This window comes from Drosophila persimilis, unplaced genomic scaffold, assembly GCF_003286085.1.
Source record: "Drosophila persimilis strain 14011-0111.01,24,50 unplaced genomic scaffold, DperRS2 tig00000000-arrow-pilon, whole genome shotgun sequence".
In the NCBI taxonomy this organism is placed as follows: Eukaryota; Metazoa; Arthropoda; class Insecta; order Diptera; family Drosophilidae; genus Drosophila; species Drosophila persimilis.
Genome location: NW_020825288.1, coordinates 4,646,140 through 4,663,428, shown reverse-complemented (window position 1 = coordinate 4,663,428; position 17,289 = coordinate 4,646,140). Strand labels below are relative to the sequence as shown.

General features: G+C 45.9%; 1 protein-coding gene across 1 annotated transcript in view; it reads right to left on the bottom strand.

Moving 5' to 3' along the window:
• Positions 1-16,595, bottom strand: part of LOC6598857 (filaggrin) — a 58,404-nt gene extending 41,809 nt beyond the window's left edge. The window contains exon 1 of the mRNA XM_002023708.2: positions 15,576-16,595. The gene's annotated coding sequence lies outside the window, so the exon portion shown is untranslated. The remainder of the gene's footprint in view (positions 1-15,575) is intronic.
• Positions 16,596-17,289: the final 694 nt, after the last annotated feature.

Below are 17,289 nucleotides of genomic sequence, written 5' to 3'. Positions count from 1 at the left end.
GATGACGATGATGATGATGATGCGGCTTTTCCAAAGAAAGAAGTTTGCATAGAACATGAGGAGCTTTCAACGTGACATGAAAAACGAGTTGCCGCTCAATACCCAAACAAATGGCCAGGGAGGGAGGTACAAGACACACCTTCTCGGTTTTTGGCCACAACTTGTGTCTAGAGCTGTGGCACGTGAGGAATGCTTTTGGGGTAGCTATGCCCCTTTGACAGATACTCGTAATCCTGTCACGCAAATCAAACTTTTATGTTTTCCTGGGACCTGCACAAACATTTTCAAGGGTTCTTTTCTGATGAAATAAAACAGAGATTGCAGAAGGAATATGCACAAGGTTGTATTTCCCTTTTAATTATGATTAATTTTGAATAGAACTGAAAACCCAAAACTTTAGAGAGAGAAAATGTTTTATTTCCAAGAAAGGTATATATAGAAATTCTGTGAACACACTGACATCTCCAGTCAGAGCTCCACTCAGGTGAAAGCCATCCCGTAGCTGCTGATGGCAGCAGTTGGCCTCTAAACAGTTACACAAGAGAGTAACCATACACCTTGGCCCTCCATCTCCATCGGCTTTCCATCTGCCGCCAATGTCAATGCCATTTCCATTTAAAGGCGAGAGAGCGGAGGCCCATCTCACAACTCCCGACTTCAGGCAACAGCTCATAAAATGCCGGAATGACATGAAGCTGACAGGTAGTAGATTTTCAGCCTCAGCCTCGCTGATTGCGGTTGCCACAGCTGCTCATCATCAGAGCAGAAGCTCCAAGCGGCAGCAACAGCAGCCTCGGCAGCGGCAGCCGCAGCATAAAAAGGAGACATGGACGTTGCAGCATTACAAGGCTTTAATAGACAACCGCGCAGCGCAGCACAGCGCAGCGCAGAGCTGAATAAGATTAATGAAGCCGTTTAAAACGCTTCGGTTGTTTATCATGCGGCATCCCTGAGAGCTTCTCTCAGAGATTCTCTCTCTCTTTCTCCAGCTGGGGCTGGGGCTGCGGCTGTGGCTGTGGCTAATGTGCCAGGCTATGTTCTCTGCCCCATTCCGCCGGCCATTAGCCAGAGAGATGCCGACAGGGCCTGCAATCGTGGCTTTGAGGCTGAGGCCGTGGCAACAGGCTGATAGCTGGTCATAGCCTTATTAAGTCGCCATAAACCATAAGCTCACGTTTGGCCCCAGCAGCGCAGCGAAACACAAAAATGTATCTAGGGAAAAAAGAAAAGTAACTTTTAATAAAGGTCCGTCCAACATCTGAGACTAAGACACCGACTCCTCGGCCTCCACCAGACTGTGCCTGATGCTGATAAATGGCTGTGGGCGTGACCCAGCGAGTCTTTGATTAGCCAAAGACATGACCCAAAAAAATAAGACAGGAGACAGGAGAGAGGAGAGCGGAGAGCTGTGGAGAAGGATGCCAGAAGGCCACGACTCCCGGGGTTCAAATGGAAATGACATTACAGTCACTGCAATTAAACTCCTGCCATCCGATGCCGCTGCCTCTGTCGCCTGCCGCCTGCCGCTCCTGATGTTGTGTTGTATGCCTGATGAGGCGTGCAGCATTTTGATGGGGCGAACACGTTAAAGCTTGACAATATCTTGGCTGATTCTCTGGATTTTTTTTTGTCCCCGCTCCAAGGTGGAGGTAGGCGGCTCTGGCCTGCCACTCGAGTGCTCGTATATTTTATTGGGTCCTAGAGATCTTTTGTGGAACGATAACAAGTTTTTGATTTGTTCGCCACAACCGAAACGGGTTATGATTGACTGACTGTCGGACAAGCGACATTGGCAGGCGGATAAGCCCCCAACGAACGGACTTCTCAAGAGTGTGCCACAACCACAGCCAGAGCCAGAGCCACAGCCAAGACCAAGACCCAGGCCATAGCCGGCCATAGCAGGGGCCACAGCATAGTTTGTTATAAAATTAATGACCCTCATTTTGTATTCAAGTGTTATCGAAATGATTGCCAGTACACACGTACACGGAGCACATGGCTCGGAGCGGAGGCCTATGGATAAAAAATGGGCTTGGCTTATGGATTGCCATTGCCCCCAACAATAAATATACAAAATATTTATGTAGGCAAATCGAAATTTACATTGAAATTGATTTCTTGGCAGCCAATTAAAATGTTATTATGAGAACGAGGCTCATTAAAAGATGAGTGCAAGGGATTGCAGTATTTAAGGGATCCCAAACGGATTTTTGTATCCCATTTAATGAGGATTTTACAGATCTAAACTTAGTTAAAGGTAGAATTCCAGGTGACCCTTCTACCACTCCCATTTCAAGGTCACTGAGGGCCGTGCTTCATTCTAGACCACGTACCACAGGGCGGATGAGCGCTGGAGTGGGTGAGCGTTGGACTAACAACCGTTTCGACACCTCATTTCACCGGCTGCAACATGTTGCTTGCCCCACTCGCAGCCAGCTCTTTTCACTCGCGCAGCGGCACTTGCCCAGGCGTTGCCTCATGTAATTTGCCAGCCAGATAAATATCTCTCCAGAGCCTTATCACGATGTCTTAAACTGCTCGGGCTACATGGATCGTGTGGCAGAGTGGCAGAGTGGCAGGGGCTGAAACTGTTGCTGCAGCTGTTGATGGGAATAATTTATGTGAAGGTTAGTTGCAAGCTCACACGAAATTGCCAGCCAGCGCCTGAATGGGGGAGTTGCAAGTGGAGGTGGTATCCAGGCTGTGCAGCATTTACTTTCACAAGTCAGCACGTGAGGCGGCAGTGGTGGCGGCAGTGGTGGCGGCAACGGCACATTGCGGCAGCGTTGCCTGACCCCATTTTTGGTCGTAATTTGCTCGGAAAAATCTGAAACTGTGGCAAGCCAAGCATTGCAGGCTTACACTTGCATTCATTAACCAACAAATTGTGTGCCCCAAAAATCGCTTTAAATAACATTTTACTGGCCCGCGTTTTCATTATTTTATCAGAGTTTTTCATCTACATCGTACTCCGGTCTACGAGTATTGCCGGTCAAGTTGGCAATTTGGCAAAAGCGTGAAATGGACAGACCACAATACCCAGAGATCTACAGAGCTATAGAGCCATAGCCACAACCACAATGGACTGGGTTTTGGTCTGGGATTGCGGAGTAGGTGCAATGGAAGCGGCACGCTCGTTGCCTGATCATAAATCTACAGGTAGACAATAAATGCAATGATCTGCCGCACCAACGCCACCCCCCCAGCACTGCCTCTGCCTCGACTGCTCTGTACTGCTGCTGTTAACTTTATTTGTGTCGAGATTTGCACTAGAAATGTCAGCCAGGCACGCCATTTGCTACCGTGTAAGTGGGCTGGTATAGGCCAGAGAGAAACTGTAGATAAGAAAGTTCTATGGATGGAAAAACGATAATCGTTGAGGCATTTCTCATATATCTGGGAGAGAGGGAAGTCCACACTGCATCTGGCGGATTGAGGCTTTCTATTCAGCATCCAAGAAGCATTTAAAGTCTCGTTTTAGGGGTGGCCTTCGTTTGTGATATCCCCTCTAAGACACTCAACTTGAAGATATTTCTGTGTTTTTGTACCCCAACATATAATTGGCTTGGCATCGGCCTCATAGACTTCAGCTAATGGGCAGTCTGAACGGTAGACAGAGAATAGAGGTCATAAAATTATATGCCACTTTTATGAGCTCCATCGGAATGTTGCTCCTTCAGCTTAAGAGGTTTGCTCCGCCTAGAGGATATCAAATCTACCATTCGTTCTGTGCTCTCAGACATTTGTGTTTTGTTTTGTTTTGGCTGTGGTGATTCATGTGCATTGGCCGCTGGACATAAATCAAACTTCAAAATGAAATGCAGCAGAATGAATCGAAATGAATTGTGCAAATGTCTGAACGAGTCAGAGTCTGAGTCGGATCGGATCGGAGTCGGAGTCCGAGTCGGAGTCCATGCCCCTTGGGCAATGTCCAGACGTGGACTGGGACTGGGAGCCCGCTTTGGGGGGCGTGACATGTACGCACCTGTGAGTGATACGAGTATGGTGGTAGGCCATACAACAGGTAGCTGCAGCCACAGCCACAGCTCGAGGCAGGAATACCAATGAGGCAGGCAGGCAGGCGGCCAAAGGAGGGCAATGGCGGGTACCCTGATGTTTTAAGTCGCACGTGCTTTATGCTAATTATTTTGCTGGAATCGGGCGTGGGCTTAAAACCGATTCGCACCCTGGGAATCCATGGCCACAGCACCAGCCAGCCAGACAGATAGAAAGACATCCATTTGGAATATATCTTGAAACTTGTTTCGTTGGCTAATTAATCCGTTCACGATTAAAATATATACATTACGATATCTCGCACTCTCTGGTGTATGTGTTTTATTGCTTGTAAATTTTCCAGGTTACAAGTTCGTGTTACATGTAATTAGCCAAGAGACAGGCAGACAGACAGCCAGACAGACAGCCGTACACCACCGCGTATGCTCAATGTCTTTCTTGGTGCAAATTAACATCAGATGTCAGCTCTCCGACTCTGATTAAAGTCAAACTGTGCAACGAGCTGTGGCAACGAGAGGCAGTGTCAGCTTATGGTTAATCATGTGCCACAGTCTCTTTGCAGCACCATCTTCCAGCGCATCCAGTGGCATGTCTGTGTCTGTGTCTGTGCCTTGGTCTTCCACGGAGTTCAAGTTCAATTTTTGTGTGGACTGCTCGCTCGCTAGCTCGCGTTGCTTTTAATTAAAAGTAATGCCCCGCCATTTAGGCAAAATGTTTTTCCTCTAGTTTTCCCTCTTTTTCGCATTCTCTGCAGCAATCGAGCTGCCGTTGCTGCTGCTGCTGCTGCTACGACTAGCGGCAGAGGAGGTGGAGTTCAGGACACACCCATCATGGCATTAGGGGCATACCATTCTTTCACTGCGGGTCTCTCGCTCTCTCGAGGTTATTTATTTGATGGCTTTGGCAGCTAGACCCGGGATCGGGCCAGAACCAACCACCAGATTGGAGTCCGTCAGTCAGTTTTTGGTCAAATCACAGCGGGCGTCGGTTGTGGGCATTGATTGTTGTTTCTGGAAATACTGAGGGAAACTGAAGGGAATGGAAGGGAAGCGAAGGAAACTGCGGTAACCATGCCTGAATTATGCTCGGGGGCAAGTTTAATGCTTCAAATATGCAAAATCATGAGTCTGCGTTGATTTTAAATTGTATCATTAAAATGTAAACCCAGCAGCAGAGGCAGTGGCTGAGGCAGCAACAGCGACAGCGGCAGCGGCAGCATAATGAAAACCAAAGCAGACTCCTATCCTCCCCACTGTGCGGTGTGGTCCATCGAGAGAATATTTGTGTGCTGTGTGTATTTTTTCCGGCTTGTTCATTACAAATTTTTGATTGAACCCAGACGAAAGTCCCGTGTCAGTCAGCCGACCGCCCGAACGCCCGCCCGCCCGTCGAGTGGTAGATCAATCAATTTTTTCTTTGTTTTGCGTTGCCGTAGCCGAAAAATAAACAAATTAAACATTTTCTGCTATTTCTGGCCATGGTAGCAATTATGTGGCCCGCAAGAGTACGAGATATTTCGCTTCTTTTTCTCTATTTTGTGGTCATGCTGTTAATTCAATTTATTTTTGGGGATAATTAAAGACAGAACGTATCGGATGGTATCGCTGGTTTTGTGTTTGATTTGTGTTAGAGATCCAGACAGGCGGGATATGTTTAATGAATAATTAATTGCCCTTAGAGCCGCAGGGCAACAAGTTTTTGGCATTTATGAAGGTAGACTTCTTTCCTTTGTCAAGCGTTTGTTCCCTCTTTATTTTTCTTTGTTACAGCAACTATTCAGTTCATCAATTTCTCATGTCAGAGCACTCAATAAACGCAATGAAAATTGGCATTGCAACATTTGCGGTTCCCATTTCCATATGCAAACGACAGTTGTTACAATTTATGGCCCGACTGCAGCACATAACAATTTCCAAATAATTGTTATGTTTGTGTGTGTGTGTTGCCATTTTTGCGCAATGCAAATGGAAATGCAAAGAGCTTTGCAAGCGATTCAAATTACTGATATTTTTCATCGATGCATTTGACACATTCGAGGCAGCGTGCAGCGTGCAACGTGGAAATCCATACACTCTCCATGACGGCTCTCGAGTTGGCCGGAACTGAAATGCAACACGTCTGAGAGCAGCATTCATGCAATCCCCATCGCAATCTCAATTCAAAAAGTTGCACAGCTATTAGCAGGCTCTCCCATTGTGGCACTGATGTTGCATCTACTGGCTTCTGGCTACTGGCAAACGTTTTTCTGTTCATGCCGTTAAGTCATTCTTGAGATACTCGATGGCTGATTTTCCACTCAAGTATGGATTGCATTGTTGTTGCTGCCGTGGCTGCTGCTGCCAATTGATTGCTTGAGTCATAGACCGCAACGGGTTTGCGATTTCAGACCGAAACTGAAAGACTCTTGCCTCAGGCCAAAGCTCTTGCGGGCCTAGAAAACAGAGGGACTTTTTTGGGGCTGCGGCACAAGTGGCGTGGCGTGGCATGCATTCGGCATTCGCCCCAGTATGCCTGTCGCCAAAACCGGAGCAACAACAGCAGCGGCGGCGGCGGCGGCAGCAGTGGCAGTGGCGGCGGCAACGCCAACAAATTGCCACTCTAAAGGTGTTGGAGTCGCTGTCGGCGCTGTTGCCGTCGCCGTCGCCGTTGCCGTCATCATGTTTGTTTGTTTGCCTTTTTTTGGTTATCGCTGACACAACAATGGGGGCCACAAGTAAACCCGGGACCAGGCCAGGGCGAAACATTTGCCAGAGAGGCGCGGAAGGAGACCGACAGGCGGGGGGTGGCGTATACGTAATATTTGATTTTCTATTGCAAATACATTGGCAATTTGCGCTCTCGGAGTTGATTGAACTGTCAATCGGCCGGCGGACATTGCGATATAGTTTCGCTAATTTCGTGCATGTCTGCATTTATGACGGCAAATCGGGCCATTTGCCTAATTAAAATGCCCCCCAGTACCGCAATTTACCCCCCCGGAAACGAAGAGGGGGAGCCGAAGACTGGAACAGCGACTGGGATTTGCATTATAAATATTTGAAAAGGCTTTGGGCTCTAGCAAATGGCTAATGGAATCATGATAATAGCAATGGAGGGAGCACACACACACACACGCACACACATGCATACGCATAAGGTAAATGACATTTAATTGGCCTACACTCCGGTATAGTCGTAGGGGCGGAAATTGACCAATTGACATACATTTTTAAAGAGCCATTCGCCCCGTGCAAAAGTAATTGCCACATTGCCGGGGCAACAATTTTAATGCCACAGCAAATGCGCGGAATCGATCTTCAATAGGAGTACTCTCCTGCTGCCGCATTTCCCATAGAGTTTATTAAATATTCAGACTCTTTGCTTTGGCAAATTTATGATTTCTTTTAGGTTCCCACCTCCCCCTCCCCCTCCCACCTTGCAATAAAAAGAGGAATATCCGAGGGAACGGGAATAGCATCACGTTCTGCCGGCGAATGAAACTATAAAATTACACCAACACCAACAGCACAGACCAGACCAGACCCCAAAGATATCTGAGACGACGGGCAAACAAACAAAATCATAAAAAAATGCCGCACTTTTCTTTGGTTTGGCTGTTGTTGGCTCTGCGAAAAAGATTTTGCAATTTATTTCGTTTGGCTAGCTTTATTTCTGTATATATATTTTTTTGAGGCATGCCGGGCAATTGTCTGAGTGAATCACAAAATACAAAAAAAGGCAAATAAAGGAAAAAAATTGAAGATTGAAAGTTGCACTTCAAAGGTCGACCGTTTCGATACCCCTTAAATACTAAATACTAATGGAAACCAATAGCTGTTATGATATTTTTAAAAATTAAGGCACTCTTTTTCCTACAAACAAGGAAAGACAGAAGTCAGAACCAAGATTCTGTGGATTCTATGGGCTCACAAACCTCTGATCAAGCCCATTATACCCTCTCCTAAAGCACAAAAAGATACAAAAGTTGCGCAAAAAAAAAAGCACAGCACAGTGTGAGAGAAGAAGACCGCGAGAGAGATACGGAGATGGAGAGCAAGAAACTTTTTATTACTCAAAATCTAACGGCAAGCCGAAACGAATGGCCGCACTTTGACTCGTAACGGGGTAGAGGGGAGAGAAAGAGTAAGGGAGAGCGGGAGCCACAGCCACAGCCACAGCGAGAGTGAGAGATGGCGGCTGCGAGGTGGAGGGGGAGGGGAGGAGTACGGTCCGTGTCAAGGTTAAGCGTCTGTCGGCACGAGCGTAACCAGAAATGCGGGTCAATCGGAGATTGTAGAACGCTGCCTACGAGAGACGGAGGCCCCAATCTGGAGCCCATCTCTCCTTTACACTCGCTGGCAAAAGTATTCGTACAAATGCGTCATCGTAAATCTTGCACAAATGAAATTTTCGTGGCCAGCCGCCGAAATGATGGTGCAATTTATATTCATTAGCAAACGGGCATCAGATCAGTGGGAATATCTTTTCCCGGAGATTCCATGAATGTTGGACCATGGACCTGCCAGCCGTGACTAGACTTTAGCGTCTAACTGTTCTGCGATGAGGTAATGATCAGCAGGAGGCAACTCCCATAAAAAGAGCAACATTTATGGCACTTATTATGGCATAAACTTGTTGTCATAATTTCAATTTTCTTGGAAAGATCTAAGGCGGATACAAGTCTAAGATCAAGCTAATTTTGTTGAAATTTTAGTGGAAATTTCTTGGGTTTACAAACACTAAAATGTTGTTTGAATCAAAGAAAAATCGATGCTCATTTTTTATAAAGATATGCTCCTAACGGGACCCCACTTCCTGTATTTATTTGCATATCAACTATTAATATACCCCTTAGTTGCAATCTACGAAGACTATTTTTTTCTCTAAAACATAGAGTATTCCCTGTTCCACTCTCCCTCAATCGCTTGTTTTTTTGTTTGTTTGCTGCTTGGCTAATTTAAATTTATACTGCTCGTAAAATATTTATAAACTTTGAAGTTCGAACTGCTGCCGAATATTCGTGGGTGGCGGCGGGCAGCAGGAATAAATCAAATCTGTCTATGCGATAACTGGAAACTTCCAGCGAAACAGAACAGACTCCAGTCTGATGTGTTTGGTGTTGGTGGTGGTCCCCCAACCCCCCTGCATGGGCATTGGCGGAACATCATTAATCATTGAATCTGGAACCCGTTCGTTCTCTGGCCCTGCTAATTGATTTTTCAACTGCATTCGAGACACGTTTTGCCTGCCTTTTCCTGCCCAAATTAGAGACGAGTTTACACTTTTAATTTCGCATCTCTCCGCAGTCGAGCTGCCCCAAAGCGAAAGTGGCAGCCACGCGGAGATTTGTTCAAGTGTTCTGGGAATTTCGTTGCCTCTTTGATGCTGCTGGACACAGACGTCGACCATTAGAGAGTCCGAATCCAGCAACTAATGAGCATTTGAGTAGCTGAGAAATTATTGATTGGTCTTTATCTTTCGCTTCGTGCTGGGCTTTTAGTGTCTTTCGAGAGAGATATTTGTGGGTCATCTCTGAAAGATGGATCACTCGTTGGGCTCTGAAACACCATTCATTAGTACGACTAATAGTGGCTGCGTGTCTTGGGGCTATTCCAGATCTCATATTCGGGGGATTTCCTTTGTGCGGCCCTACAAGAAAAGTTTTCCATTTTCCATTTGGTTTAAAGTCAATGCCGCATATTTTAACAGGAAATCGTTAAGCGAACAGCGAACAGCGAGCAAGCGGCATGCCCCTCCCACATAGGCATGTATGCAGCACAGCAATTGCTGCTACAGACATGATGGCATTTGAAATGGAAAAACGCTTCTAGAATTAGAACTGTAAACAACATGTGTTGAAATGCCTAATTGATTGACTTGACTCGTCGCGGACTCGTCTCTAGACACAGATACTGATCCACCTGAAAGATACATACATCTGGAAAACAGGCTTTGGGTTGGAAAATTATGGCATTGGCATTCAAGGCGGCATTTGATGGATTCTTCAGGTCTCTCTCGCGCGCAACGTTTGATGAATGGATGGATCATGAGAGTCCATCGTGTGAATCGAACTAAAGACTTCGATTAGTTTAGTAGTTGATTATCTGTGGCACTGCCACTGCACGCGGAAGAATGCAATTAAGATATTTTTAATGAGGCAAACTTATTAAATCAATTTTGTTCAACCTGCCGTTCAGCAATTTATTACTTAACTGCGTTTTTCTATGGCCATATTTATGACTTTGCATAGAATAGAATTCTGGCTTGGCTTGGCTCTGGGTGACTCTCTGGCCGGCTGGCCGCCTGGCTGGCTGGCTCTCAGCCTTTTGCCAATTACAGCTAACAACAGCAGTTCCAGACAATGGCCCGTAAAACATTCTAACACCAATCTTCTATCGGCTTCAATGGCTTTCTGGGACTTGACTCTTGGGGCTTTACTGGCGAGCGAGCGAGCGATCTATTCCGCAGCCTTTTGCTTAGTTGGCTGCCAACTTTCCAATTGGCAATAAAGCATGCGAAACCAATAGCATTACTTCTCTCTCTCTATCTCCCCCTCTCTCTCTTTCTCTCTCTGTGTTCTTTTTAGCCTTCTTTTGCTGACCACAAAACGTTGATTACCAGACGAAGATACTGGCCGAAAGAGCAGGGAAAAACAGAGAACATTGGCATTTTCACGCGCCCTCCAAAACCGCAGACACAATGCAGCAGAGGCGCAGCAGCAGCAGAGGCGTTGTAAAATGACCAAAAAAGGTATCGGCATTTTGGGCAAAAAAAAAAACAGGCTAACAGAACCAGGCCCAGGCCCAGTCCTAGAGAGGCTAACGGTTGTTGTACAGCTAACGAGATCGCTTGTTTCTGGGCCTGTTTCTGGGTTCTCCACGGATCTAGTGCTGCTGCTGCTGCTGCTGCTGCCACATCTTTCGTGGAACAAAAACCAAGAAAATAAACAAAAGAATCAGCCAGAAACAACATCTACCGGCAGCATCCCAGAGCATGTTTTTTTTTCTTGTAGTTTTATTTTTGGATTGTAGGAAAAAGCCTGAAAAGGCAAAGACTTCACTCAACGGCCAACGCCAACGCACCCAACGCACCTCATTCCACCAAAAGTTCCCAGACCAGACCCAATTTTGTAGCTGTATCCCGCAGATACGATACACACAAACAGCAGACTGGAACAGACTGGAACGGGTGCATCTAGCAGATACACGGATTCATTTGCATGTGGGCAGTGGGTCAGTGACTGTCAAAAGAGAGACAAAGAGAGAGGCAGATCCACTGAGAGATCTATCAGTGGACGAATTCGGAACAGTTCTCGCAGATAATCTCTCCGACTGACTAGTCATTGCCTTTCCCTCTCTTTGACGATCAATCAGTGGATCCCCCCGTCCATCATTGCTCCCCTTTGGTGCTTTTCTTTTCTACAAAAAGAGCAATAAAGAACTACATACCGTATACAAATCGATTTCACCCAGTTCTTTCAGCTCTGTAGTTCTTTTTTTCCTCTCCATTCTCCTACATGCTGCAGCATATTTTCTTTTATGGGCAGGCAGGCAGGCCGTCCGTCCCGTGCTCATTCGTATTCCACCATACCCATACCCATTCCCATTCTCTGATGTTGTTTCCCCCCCATAAAAACTCTATTTCTATGCATCTACCTGCACTGAAAGAACCCCCAATATTCGGCTGTCCAAAGGCGAAGCCTTCTTCCTGGAGGATTGCGTGCCACATGCGCCTGTCCGCGTCCGCGTCAGCGTCCTCGTCCGCTGGCCAGTTTGCTGTTGTCATAAAAGTTGCCACTTTATGACTTACTTATGGAACAAAAAGAAGTGAGGAAAGAGAGGTGAACACACGTTGAAAACTTTACGTTTAAGCCATCTCACCGCGGAAATAGACTTAATGATCAATTAGCTTTTCGAACCGCGTTGCCTGCCGTTAGCTTCCGACTGGAATGAATGCCTTGCCCCCATACCGCATGCCACATGAAGAACTGGGAGCGGTCCCATCGAGGAGGCGACTCAGGAAATCTAATGAGCAACTATGCGTCATTGCAATTAACCCAGAGCTCTAATTGGGGGATGGTTAGAGAGCATAAGGCATAAAGTGTGTATTTTAAGGCCCATTACAGATGGGCTTCCTGTCTGTGCGGGGAAAACAGTGGAAAATTGGAGGAGCAGCACTAGCACTAGCACTAGCACTCGCACTAGCAATAGAAAATCAAACAGTGAGGGACTGAAGTCAAAGTCGAAGTCAAAGATGTAGAAGTTGTCAGAAGTTGCCGTATGATGATTGCGCAAGCGACACATAAGCGGCGTCGATGCCAACTCCCAGAGCTTCTCCAGAGAGACTCCCCAGAGGAAGAGACAGAGGCTGGAGTCACTGGTAACTGCTTTAATTGGAAATAGTTGCAACTGCAGCAGCGGCTGAGGTAGCCGTGGCAGCTGAGGCATCCACATCAACATCGTCAAGTGTTCTAGTTACGTGGCTGTCGTTTGCTTTCAATCTTTTGGCTCCCCGACTCTACGGGAATTGCATCACGCAAAGGCAGAAGTGAGGCTGCTGCCAACGGGTTTTCGCTTCAATCTTCTATCTGTTGCAACTCCTTTTGGCTACTTTCTAAAGCCAGCAGCAGCAGCAGCAGCATCCACATCTCTTGAGTCACACATTTCCCCCCCACCCCACTTCCCTCTTAGTTTTTCTTTTCTATCTTTTTCTTTTTTTTTTTTTGTTTAGCGCCCAGGTAACTGTTCCAATCTCTGCTGCTGCTGCTGCTGCCGCTGCTCTGTTCTGTGTTGCAGTTGGGAAACTGGTGCAACCTCCTTTCCCTCTCCCCTTGCTGGCTGCAGCAAATTTGCAGTTAGTTTTACTGTTGTCCGTCGTCGTTGTCTTTGGGCTTTGATTTTGTTGTGTTTCCTATGTATGACATTACTTGTTCGCCTGTTCGTTCTTTTTTTTTACCTTATTTTCCCCTCATTTTCTTTTGCCTCAAATTGGAAATTAACGTGCAACAACTAGGCTATAGCCTAGCCATGGACGTTGCATGGCCCTTTGTTCTGTAAAGTTTTTACAGAAATTAATTAAGTGCCTCCGACTCTGGTGCGGCAGGGGATTTATAGAGCTTGTTAGGAAAGTTTTCTTGTTGCTAGTTTTGTGTCACATGAGTCCAAATGTCTATAAATTCGCCAAAGCCATCAAATTAGCTCGTAAACTTTATTGTTTTTAGTACATAATATACCCACTATATATAGTATATATTCTCTATAGTGTCGCTAATTAAAAAAGCGGATACATTTGGTTGGAACATCCATTTGACGACAGAGATGACAATCTTTTGGATGGCTTTGCTTGGGCGCACAAATGGGAATCTTTTTGGAGTTGATTTACGATGATGGGAACTGATGATTAGCGATGAAGTATTGAAGTATTCCCCCAAAACATGGTAAGTGCTGCCCCTTTTCCCAGCTACCTCAATCAATGCCCCACTTAAAGCACCGTTTATGACCATCAAAGAGTCATTTACAAACCGAAAACCGAAAACCGAAAGAGTTCTTGTCAAATGTTTAGCCAATTTCCAATGACAATCCACGGGAACAACCCGGTTGACAGCTGCTGTTGCGCCTCGCTGATGGATTGGAGCCCCCGAAGGCGACCGCGACTCTGGCTGTGGCTGTTGGTGCGATTAGAGGCGGCTGAAAGGCTGATAGGGTTAACTGGATGAGGCCTCTGGCTGCCGGGCTGCCGGGCTGCCTGCCTTATCAGCAATCTGTCAGTGGTGGCACGAAGGCAGCGACTGTGTGGCACTGCGGAACATCATCATCAGACAGCCCCCATGCCATGCCACGGGGTGGCGGCTGCTTCAAAGACTTGCGCGCGACATCTTCCGACTCTGGCTGCGTGGTCGTGGCCGTTTGACGTTGAATCCACAATTTACAAATTACAACTAATTAAAAGTTGATGGAGGCAAATGCGTGAGTGAAATCAAGCGCAGACGATAGCTCCATCATCTCCACCCCTCTCTCACTCCCTGTCTCCGCCATCCGGAGGAGCAAGCGATTCCCTTTTGCACCGATAAGCAAATGAGGAAGTCGCAGAAGCAGACGAACGGAGCGACGCGGCGTGGCGCGGTGTGGCGCGGCTCCCGTCAGTAAATTCTTTGAAAAATGTTATTTATTTTCAAGTCATTCCGCGCGGCCCTTGTGGCTGTCACTCGTGGGGTACTCGTTGGGATCTGTTCTGGTTATGGTATGGTCTGTCTGCGTCTGGTTCCGTCTATCTGATGGCTATCTATGTGGCATGGGGTCTCTCGGTTGTCCGGCAACATCCGTTGCACAAAATAGTTGTACAGGAAATGTTTTTCTCATCCGAGAGGTGCAAATAAAAAGTTGGCAGCCCGATAAAATGTATGACAATGTTGCAGCCCCAGCCACAGCCACAGACAGACCCATTTGATACTCATTCGCGAAACATTAGGCCCCGAAAAGAAATGGCAGCCATATCCGAATCTAATAAAAGTATATTGCCGACAAATCTCATTCGTAGATGAAAAGCAAGTAACTTTCCTGAAATCCAAATCAAAGTTCCATGGAAACATTCAAGTTTTTAAACGGAATTCAAATTGTGCTTTTCCCCGAACTGATGGACTTTTCTAATGGCAAAAGAAAAATAAATAAATGCGAATAAGGCAAATATTTTCATGGCGATTTGTGTGGGAAAGAACCAAACGACATTACTATGACAACGTCATCATGATGTTGCAACAGCAGCACAAACTTTAAAAGCAACAAGAGAGCATGGTAAATGTATAAGCCGACGGTTTAGATACCCTTGCTCTCCCTTTTCCAGAGTGGCTTAGCAGCAAAGAGTGTGCTTTTACCTGGACTCTGCGTTAGCGATAGATATAGTAATGTTGGGAGATCTGCATACAACAGCCAGAATGAAGCAATTGACTTCTAGAGCCAACCCACAGAACTTATCCAGAGGACACATCTGACCACATCTGAGAGTGGGGTTCCAGTTTCATAATTAAATATTGTCAACATGTACGATGGTGCAACGTTGGGGCTCCTGTTCCTCTTGTTATGATTCAATTCTTGAGCAAACAGTAGACCAGATACGAGCAGGAGCCAGGCCAGAACCGGACAGAGACAGAGACAGGGACTGCGACAGGGACAGCTGAGAGACTGAGTGCAATTTGATGAGCATCTCTTGTGGCCTGACAACAGGAAGTGCGAAAACTATTAGTGGCACTTATTTATTCATTAGAGGCAGTTAGAGACACCCCAACAGACAGACAGACAGACACACACATACATATACACGGGAACACCACACAGAGATACGGATACCGAGAATGTTAGAGGAGTGGTGGAGCCCTAACTCTAATTATGCAGATCGTTGCAGGTGGATGATGATGGTGGCAGCATCATCAGGATGCAGGCACACGCTGTCGCACAGAAATTTGCATAATGTTGGGCTCTATTAATACGTACGTACGAACGATATAGGGTTAAATGTCATTGCACTTTGGGTTTCCGTTTCATATTTCATCAACTCACGAGATACTTGTATCTTTGGCTGCTTACCTGTTTGATATCTTTATGCTGGTATTTCTGTGGTTTTTTTCGTTGGATATATTTGTATTTTATTTGTTGCGGCGGACAGTGCCTCATCCGTTTATCAGCACACACAAATCAAAGCAGATCCCGCACGCACACACAGACACTTCTATCTTGTAGATACTTCGTATGTTGATTGTATGCAAAAAATGATATTTTAAGTGGCGGAGAGCTCTCCTTTGGTTTTATTTAGCGTTGCGCCACATGGGAGCTATTTCCAAGGAACACACACACAGATACGGCTGCACACACACACGTACACAGAACGAGAGCGAGAGCGGGGGGGCTGGGGTTGGGTTTGGGTAGCAATAATAAAAGCGTAAATGCTTATTTATTTGCAAGTCGTTCTCAAAAATGCGCTCTGTTTGGATAATTTATGAAGCCCAAGCACACGACGACAGGCGGCAGCAGAAACAGCCCCCAAATAAAACCCGCGCGGCGAAATTGAACTTCGTTTGCCCCGTATTTCTGTTTGATATATCTTTCCGTTGAATGGTTTTTGTTTGTTATGTTTTTTTTGAAATAGGAAATAAGGAAAGCCTCGTAGCTCGACCGCTATAAAAATCCCCGGTGATTTGTTCGCAAAAGGTTCGTTCTGTTCTCAAAAACACACAAAATATTTGATTGCACTTTCGATTGTTTTGATTGCTTGTCGATTGTCAAATGGTCAGACGGGGGGTCAGAGTTCAATGGAGCTGTGTGCCTCTAACTGTTGCGACTGCACTGACCGAGACCGATGCGGCAACTGTCGTGTCCGTTGTGTTCAGACCATCAATCACGGCTTCGCCCGAATGCAATAGACCCGATAAAAACCGCTGAGGTTGCAACCGATCAAGCGGCGCGACAAAAACCGACTCCGAAAACCGACACCGACGCCGACACCGAAACCGAAAACCGAAAACCGACTCCACTGTAAGCCGAAACTGTAAACGAAACGAGAAGCCGCGTCGCCGAGTCCAAGTCCCGTTTCTGAATGCCGCTCTAAGCGTGCGTTGGCTCCAACGTTTCAACAGCAACTGCGAGGCGGCGCGCTTGGAGCTGCCGCTTCCGTGTAGCAGCCCCATGTGGAGAGTTTTCAAATGCCGGCTGTCTGTGTGGTGGTGTCTCTGATGCCTGAGAGTGTGTGTGTGTGAGTGTGGAGAGTTGGAGCGCAACACGGAGCACATGGCACGTGTGGGATGAGGCAAGAGTCGGAGATGTTGATCTCAATGGAAGTTGAAGTTTGAAAAACAAAGAAACAGAGATTGCACTTAGGAATTTGTGGAAGTTGTAGGTAATTTTTAAGGTAAGATGTTTCGAATTATCAGGGAAATATATGCATATTTGACAGCCATAGAACTTTATAGAGATTTTTAGGACTATCTCGAAAATTCAGGGAAAAAATGAAATATTTGAGTCTCTTAAGATTTCTGCCCATTCATATGTTCTATAATTAATAGTATAAGAATTTCCTATGGCTATGTTTTCAGGGCAACATTGGAATAGTAAAGAAATATGAATATACTTTTGGGGAAAATTATTCTTCTAATATATTAAATCTATTGAAAATCTACCACATTTTTTTAAGTATTATTTTAGGGAATAGAATTATTGTATCTCTAGATATTCGCGGGAATATCTTTTTTCTTTCTTAGGGAAATCTTAAAAAAATCTTAGAAAATATATAAAAATATCCCCTTTT